The following is a 7,229-nucleotide window of genomic DNA, read 5'->3' as shown; positions in this document are numbered from 1 at the left end:
TGGCAAGCTCATGATCAATGTCATTCCCTGTAACTATAGGTATTTCCTAAAGTTCTGTCCTAGGCCCTCTTCACTTTTCTTTTCACACATGTTCTTTCTCTCTCTCTCTCTCTCTCTCTCTCTCTCTCTCTCCTTCGCCCTCCTTCTCATCATCATCATCATTTCTCATGGGTTCAATGATCACCTCTACAAAGATGACACCCAGATCTATATATCCAGTCTCCAGTTTCTTCTCTTCATACATGATCAATTGCCAATTGAATATTTCAAAATGGATGACCCAGTGATATTTCAAACTCAACATGTTCAAATCTGACCTTCATTATCCTTCCCCCCAAACCCTTAGGCACTTAATAAATAGTTGCTGAATGACTGATGGATTGTAGGCATCAGTGCCATAGCATAGAGAAGGAAGACGAAATGTCATGTGTGGCAGCAAATTAAAAGAGTTTGGTTTTACTAGAGAGTGTGAATGGAAGCGTATGTAACCCCAGTCCCAAAAACCATTGCTATGGGATTCTCTCCTCAGTGGTGTCTGGCGCATGTGTAAGGGATGGGGTGGTGTTGGCCAGAGGGAGAGAAAAAAAGTCTTTTGGTCCTTCTTGAGATAGTCTTAGAGTTCTCTTCCAGTTTGGGAAGGGATTTTCTTTAAGTCTTCTTCCCATCATTTCAGGGGAGATGCCAACTCCACATCAGATAGCTGAAGGGAAAGTAAGACTGGGAAGAATCCAATATGATGGAGACTAGCTGGCTCCTCTCTCATCAACTCTACCTTGCTTTTTACACAGGCTGCTGACAATGCTCTCCACCAATGAGAGAATCCCATACCAATGGACTTTGGGACTAGAGTTACAATGTAAGAAGTATGGAAAGATTACCTGGAGTCAGATCCTGAAGGGCTCTAAATGCTGAAGCGATGAGTTTGAATTTAATCCTAAAAGTAACAGGAAGCTACTGGAGCTTTTTTGAGCGAGGAAGGGCCACAGTGAGACCTGCATTTAGAATATCACTTTGACAGCTGTGTGGAGTATGGATTTGTGAGCGAAAAGACTGGCGGCAAAGAGAACAATTAGGAAGTTATTGCAATAGTCCAGGTGACAGGTGATAAGGGCCTGAATGAGGGTGGTATTAATAGAGTGTTCAGTGAGGTAGAAAATTCAATATTTGCTACTTTAGCCCCAACCAAAAGATTCAGAAAAATGAATTCCAAACCTTAAGTCAAAAACAATTTTCTGAGTTTTCTGATCCATGGTATAAAACCATTTAATATACACCAATCCTGTGTGCCAGACACAGAAATATAATCTTGCCTTTGCTTGCAATTAGTTAAAAGGGTCTGGACCAATATTTTCATTGACATTGGGAACTCCCAGATAGAAAACATCAGTATTTATTAAGCACTTACTATATGCCTTGCATTTTGCTGTTAGTAAACAAGCATTTATTAATTAATTGTTATGACTAGATTAATACAAATGTTCCCTTGTAACATGGATTAGGTCCACACCTCCTTCTTTCCTTCTGCAACAGGGTTTTCTCTAAAAGGAGACAAAGTCCCCTGCCTGATTGGCTCCTTCTTCCCTGAAGCTTCCTGGTCAACTAAGGACATACAAAAGATTCATCCATGTGGAATTGGGCCCCTGGCATTCGGAGGTTTTCTGAAGATCAATCCTACCCCATCCAGCTGACCAGACACATTTCTATATGGAGATGAGGAGTGTGGCCTCATCCAGAAAAACTAAGTGCCTCTGTATCTTTGTCACCCATCCTTGCTGTGTTAGAGCAAAGTAAACCTTTTATTAACTATTCAATGACTATGATGACAACAATGAAGGAAGAAATAGCTGAACCATAAAATCATAGAAACACTGATGGCAGAGATGTATGCTGGTTCATAGACCAGAGCTAGAAAGGTCCTCAAAGGTCATCTAGTCCCTACATTCTGTAGATAAGGAAATTGAGGCCCAGGCAGGTTAAGTGACTTACCTAAGATCATATTGCTAGTAAATATCCAAGGAAGGATTTGAACCCAGGTCCTCTGACTTCATTATGCCAGACTAAAAGAAACTTTGAGACATACTAAAATTTATCCTCTTGCCTTCAAGCCAAATTATACAGCTATACTTAAATTTTAACAGGTGTTTGGAAACCTATCCTCATTTTAAAGATAGGTGATTTTTTTAAGTATAGGTTTTCCTCTCTCTTAGCCAGCCCTGCCCCCTTTCCCACAATATGCTCAATTAGCTTCAGTGACTGAGTCTCTTTTAGTTCCAGAATCATATATAGACTCCTGTGTTTGGCATGTGGAGTTCTTCAAAACCTGGCTCCTTTCTACATTTCCAGCCTTCTTGTATTTTACTCTCCTCCAGAGCCTTCTACGATCCAGCTATACTGGTCTGTTGTGGTTGTCCAGTCGTTTTTCAGTCATGTCTGACTCTTCATGACCCAATTTGAAGTTTTCTTGGCAAAGATAGTGGAGTGGTTTGCCATTTCCTTCTCCGGCCCATTTTACAGATGAGGAAACTGAGGGTAACAGGGTTACGCAAGCTAGTAACCGTCTGAGGCCTGATTTGAACTCAGGGCCTCTTGACTCCAAGGTGGGCACTCTATCCACTGAGCCACCTAAAACACAACACTCCATATCCCTTCTCAGTATCTTTGTACCAGCCATACCCCATTTCTATAATGTTCTATCTCTCTACCTTCACCTCTTACTTCCTTTGCTTCCTACAAGACTCAGCTCAAGTCTCACCTTCCACGGGAGGCCTCCTTGGTCCATTTCCTTAGCCGCCCCCACCCTCAGCTGCTATGCCTTCCCCTCTAAAGTTATTGTCCTTCTACTTTGTCTATAGCTCATATGTATCCAGTTATTTACATGTTGCCTATCCCTCTAAAATGTGAGTTCCTTGAAAGCAGGGACTACTTTTTGTTTTAGCACAGTGTCTAGCATATAATAAAGCTTTAATATACAGCTTGGTGACTGATTTTTAAAACTTCCCAAAAAAACTCTTTGCAGAAGCCATTTAAAAACTACTTCCAGTGCTTAGCAACCTTTTACTTTTTACTATTATATATTCCTCCTCATATCTACCCTCAAATCCTCAGTGACCTAATTGAAGTTGTGGGTGTAACAGAAAGAGCACTGGATTTGGAGTCAGTCAATTCACTGAAAACTTATTAAGCGCTATGTGCTACACAGCATGCTAAGATTCTAGGTGTAAAAAGACAAAACTGAAAAGAGTCGCTCCCCTCAAAGAGCTCACCTTAATCTTGGCTCTACCACTCACTCTGTGTTACTCTGAGTATATTTCACCACTTTAGACTTCAGTTTCCTCACATGTAAAATGAGATAGTTAGACTAAATAGAATTGAAACAGATCCTTTTTACTCCTAACATTTTATAACATTTTTCCATCTTAGTAATAGAAAGCTTTAAAAACAGAATAAAACCAAATGGTAACTTCCTGTAACATCCTTGATATAGGTTTTTCACAAGTAGGGCAATTTTAAAATTAGTATTCTGCCCTCGGATGAGAGTTAGTAATTAAAATTTTTTGTTACCTTGCATTTTTCCTTTAATAATGACGTGCTAGTTATGAAAATTCATTCTGTCAACAGTGGGGTTGGATAGGGCAAAGCTCTCAAAAGACTACTATGCCAAAGCTTTAGAGAATAGCAACTGTAGGATTAAATAAACAGGTCCCCAGAAGAGTTGTCTAATTTTAGGGCAGCCAGACTGCAACCAAATGGAGAAGTTGCATTGATTTTTAGATGATGCCTGAAGGCCAAACAGAGACAACCAATAAGTGAGACTTCAAATGTCTCTTTGAAATATATCATAAGTTTTTCATTCCCAAAGTGATGCTTTTTAAACTCTAAGTAAGAACGGCTTCCTGGGGTGAGAGAGAAGAATAAATCCAAAGAACTGATACTCAAACATAGAAAAATCTTCTGGGAGGAATTTCTTCCTGGTGGTTTGAGAGCACAGGACAACCATCTACAAAATATACAGCTGAAATATATTATTCATAGTCACAATTATTTTATGCATAATTCAGAAATATAATACTGAATAATCTCCCAAAAGGCAATTTGCTAGCTTACATAACATAGCTTAGATTACTTTGATTACTTAATACTCTTTCCTAGAAAATGATGATACTTGCTAGTTGTCTTTCTGGATATTAGCACTTCTCATCCAGCATCTAATACATGAGTTTGTTGTTTTTGTTGTTCAGTTGTTTTATTCACATCCCATTCTCTGTGTCTCTATTTGGGGTTTTCCTGGAAGAGATACTGGAGTAGTTTGCCATTTCCTTCTCTAGTTCATTTTTACAGGTGGCCTATGGATATTAACCTGAGCCTTTCTGAGGCAGTAGAGTCAACAACATAATACAGCTTTGCCTCTCTGTGCCTTTTTCTTTCTTCTCTTTTCCCTTTGTATTATTATGGTCAAGCACAGGCAATGCCTGACGTATGAATACATGATTTACAAACAATCCATATTTAGGAATCTATATGGGAGTTGCTATTACCACCTCCACCTCCACCACCACCACCACCACCACCACTGCCATTGAAGCTCCAACCCCATTCTTTCCCAGTGCTATAGGCTATAATCTTCAGACAGGAGATTTCACACCTCTACTTTTCCTCACAGGATCACAGGATTAAGAGTTGGAAGGGATATCTGATACATTCCCCTCATTTTACAGATGACGAAATTGAAGGCAAGAAAGGTGCTTTACCTTCAATGATGCAGTTCTTAAGAAGCAAAGCCAAGATTTGAAACCAGTTCTCCAACTCCAGATCCAGTAGTCTTTCCACCGTGTTCTCTTGCTTCTTACCTCTTCTATACTTTCTTCCTTCCCTCCAAGAGAGCAATTCTGGCAGCCCTAAGACTAAATAATGAGGGCTGAATAACTTAAATATGTTCCCCTTGCTACCCAGGTTGGCTGATGATTCCTGAGGAGGAGAAGACAGAGGAGTTGTAAAAAGCTTAGAGCTTTTAGAGAACTTGTAAGGTCCATACTGGAAAAAGGAAGAAGCTATGAAAAGTAGGAATAGCGTAAAGGAGCTGACTCGTGGGCACACATAGCAAACATGCTTGGAAGATGGTGTTCTGGCCCAAAGTACCTTCTCCAACGCTGCCTGAAAATATTCACCTCATTTTTGTTATACCACTTAAAATTCCTACAATATCATTGTAGTGACTTTGGTGACATTATCCATTCAATAGGGCAAAGAAATCCCCCGGTATAGATTCTAATCACAGTAGTACTGCTTAGCCATGATAGGAGACTTGACCAATGCAACTATCACTTTTAAAACAAGGAGATGGGCAATTCTAAGCCTTTAAAAATTTACATCTGGATTTAGGACAAAGAAAGCATGGAACTAGAAGGGACCTCAGAATCATATGGAATAACACTTCATTTTGCAGATCAGAAAACTGAAACCCAGAAAGCTGGGCAGGTTTTTTATCAGGAAAGATTTGAACCCACCATCCTCCAACTTTAGAACCAATAAGCTTTCTGCTGCATCAAAAATGGAGGTACTATTCAAATCTGGCTGTCTCCCTCCCTCTCAATGTATACCTAATAAAAAAGTACCTCTTTTTATATTATGGTTTATGTTTATTTATGATTATATGCCATTGGAAGTAAAAAAATGGTCTATTACTGATAACATTTCATAATCATCAACATGTGTTTTCAGCATGCCCAGCCAGGTAGGGGCTTCTATTTTTTTTCCCCTTAAGGTGCAGGGCTTTCCTGCTCTTTAGCTCTGTCTGAAGAGAAACAAGAATAGTTTTGGTATTATCCACTTACATTCCATTGATTGACAGCTTATTAAAATTCTGCATTAATGTTTTAGTTTGCATTACAAAATATGCTCTTTACAGGGTCTCTCCTTCCCTTTCCTCCAAAGTCTATATTTCTTCCAGATGGGACCCTGGCACCAAGAAGGATGAATAAATGAATAAATGAACAAATAAATGAAAGAAAAGGCATTTTATTACAAACTAACTATATGGAAAGCACTGTAATAAGAGCAGGAGATACACATTAAAAAAAGGTAAAACAGGGGCAGCTAGGTGGCGCAGTGAGTAGAGCACCGGCCCTGGAGTCAGGAGGACCCGAGTTCAAATCCAGCCTCAGACACTTGACATATGTACTAGCTGTGTGACCTTGGGCAAGTCACTTAACCCCAATTGCCCTGCCAAAAAGCAAAAAAAAAAAAAAAAAAAAAAAAGTAAAACAACCCCTGTTCTCAAGCTCATTTTCTTACAGGTGGGATTCAAGTGAGATAGAAAGAAACATGAGCCTTGTGGCAATGGCAAAATAGATGATAATGCATTTTCTTTAATGTTATTTCTCTTGATAAAATTGTATCAGAGGTTGAGCCATTTGACAAAGGAATTTGGTGGTTAGAGGTTGTAACAGCTGTATGAGCAGTTACCACGTCTAAGACGGGTAGAATCCCAAGCTTGGAGTACTGGGCTATCAGTAAGACTCTTAAGGGGGACGGGAGAAGGGAAGCAGCTGCTACTCTTAGGATTTATAGGCTTACCTGAACATTGTTGGTAGGTCCTTAGGAGTTGGTGCTTGCGAAGCTCCTTCCACAGTGATTTCTAGGATGAACTCTATGTCTAGGTTGCCACTGAGTATGAACTGTGGAAATGCAAAACTCTGCTCTTAGAAGGGAGAAATAGCCTTTCTGAGCCTCGGTTTCCCCATCTGTAAAATGATGAAGCTGGATGTGCATTTTCACTAGTTGTCCCCAATGTCTGAAATTCTTTCTCTCCTCCTCTCAGACTAGTTTCTCTGGCTTCCTTCAAGTGTCAGCTAAAATCCTACTTTCTCTAAGTAGCTTTTCCCAGTCCCGTAAAGGGAATGGTTCCTTTACTCTGAGATAATCTCCAATTTTTCCTGTAAATATTTTCTTTGTACCAAGTTGTTTGCACGTTGTCACCTCCATTAGATCGTAAGCTTTTCCAGGGCAGGGATTGCTTTTTGCTTTTCTTTGTATACCCAGCACTTGGAACAGCACTTAGGTGTTTAATGAATGTTTATTGATTGAGTGCTCGATGTTCTCTCTCCCTTTGGCTTGTAAGCTTCTGGAAGGCAGGGATTGCTTTTGCGTTTCTTTGTATCCCCATCACTTGGAACAGTGCCCTGGCACGTAGTAGGCACTTAATAAATGATTCTTGACTTGACTATGTCAAT

The sequence above is a fragment of the Trichosurus vulpecula genome, chromosome 2, assembly GCF_011100635.1.
Source record: "Trichosurus vulpecula isolate mTriVul1 chromosome 2, mTriVul1.pri, whole genome shotgun sequence".
NCBI lineage: Eukaryota > Metazoa > Chordata > Mammalia > Diprotodontia > Phalangeridae > Trichosurus > Trichosurus vulpecula.
This window is presented reverse-complemented; position numbering follows the sequence as displayed.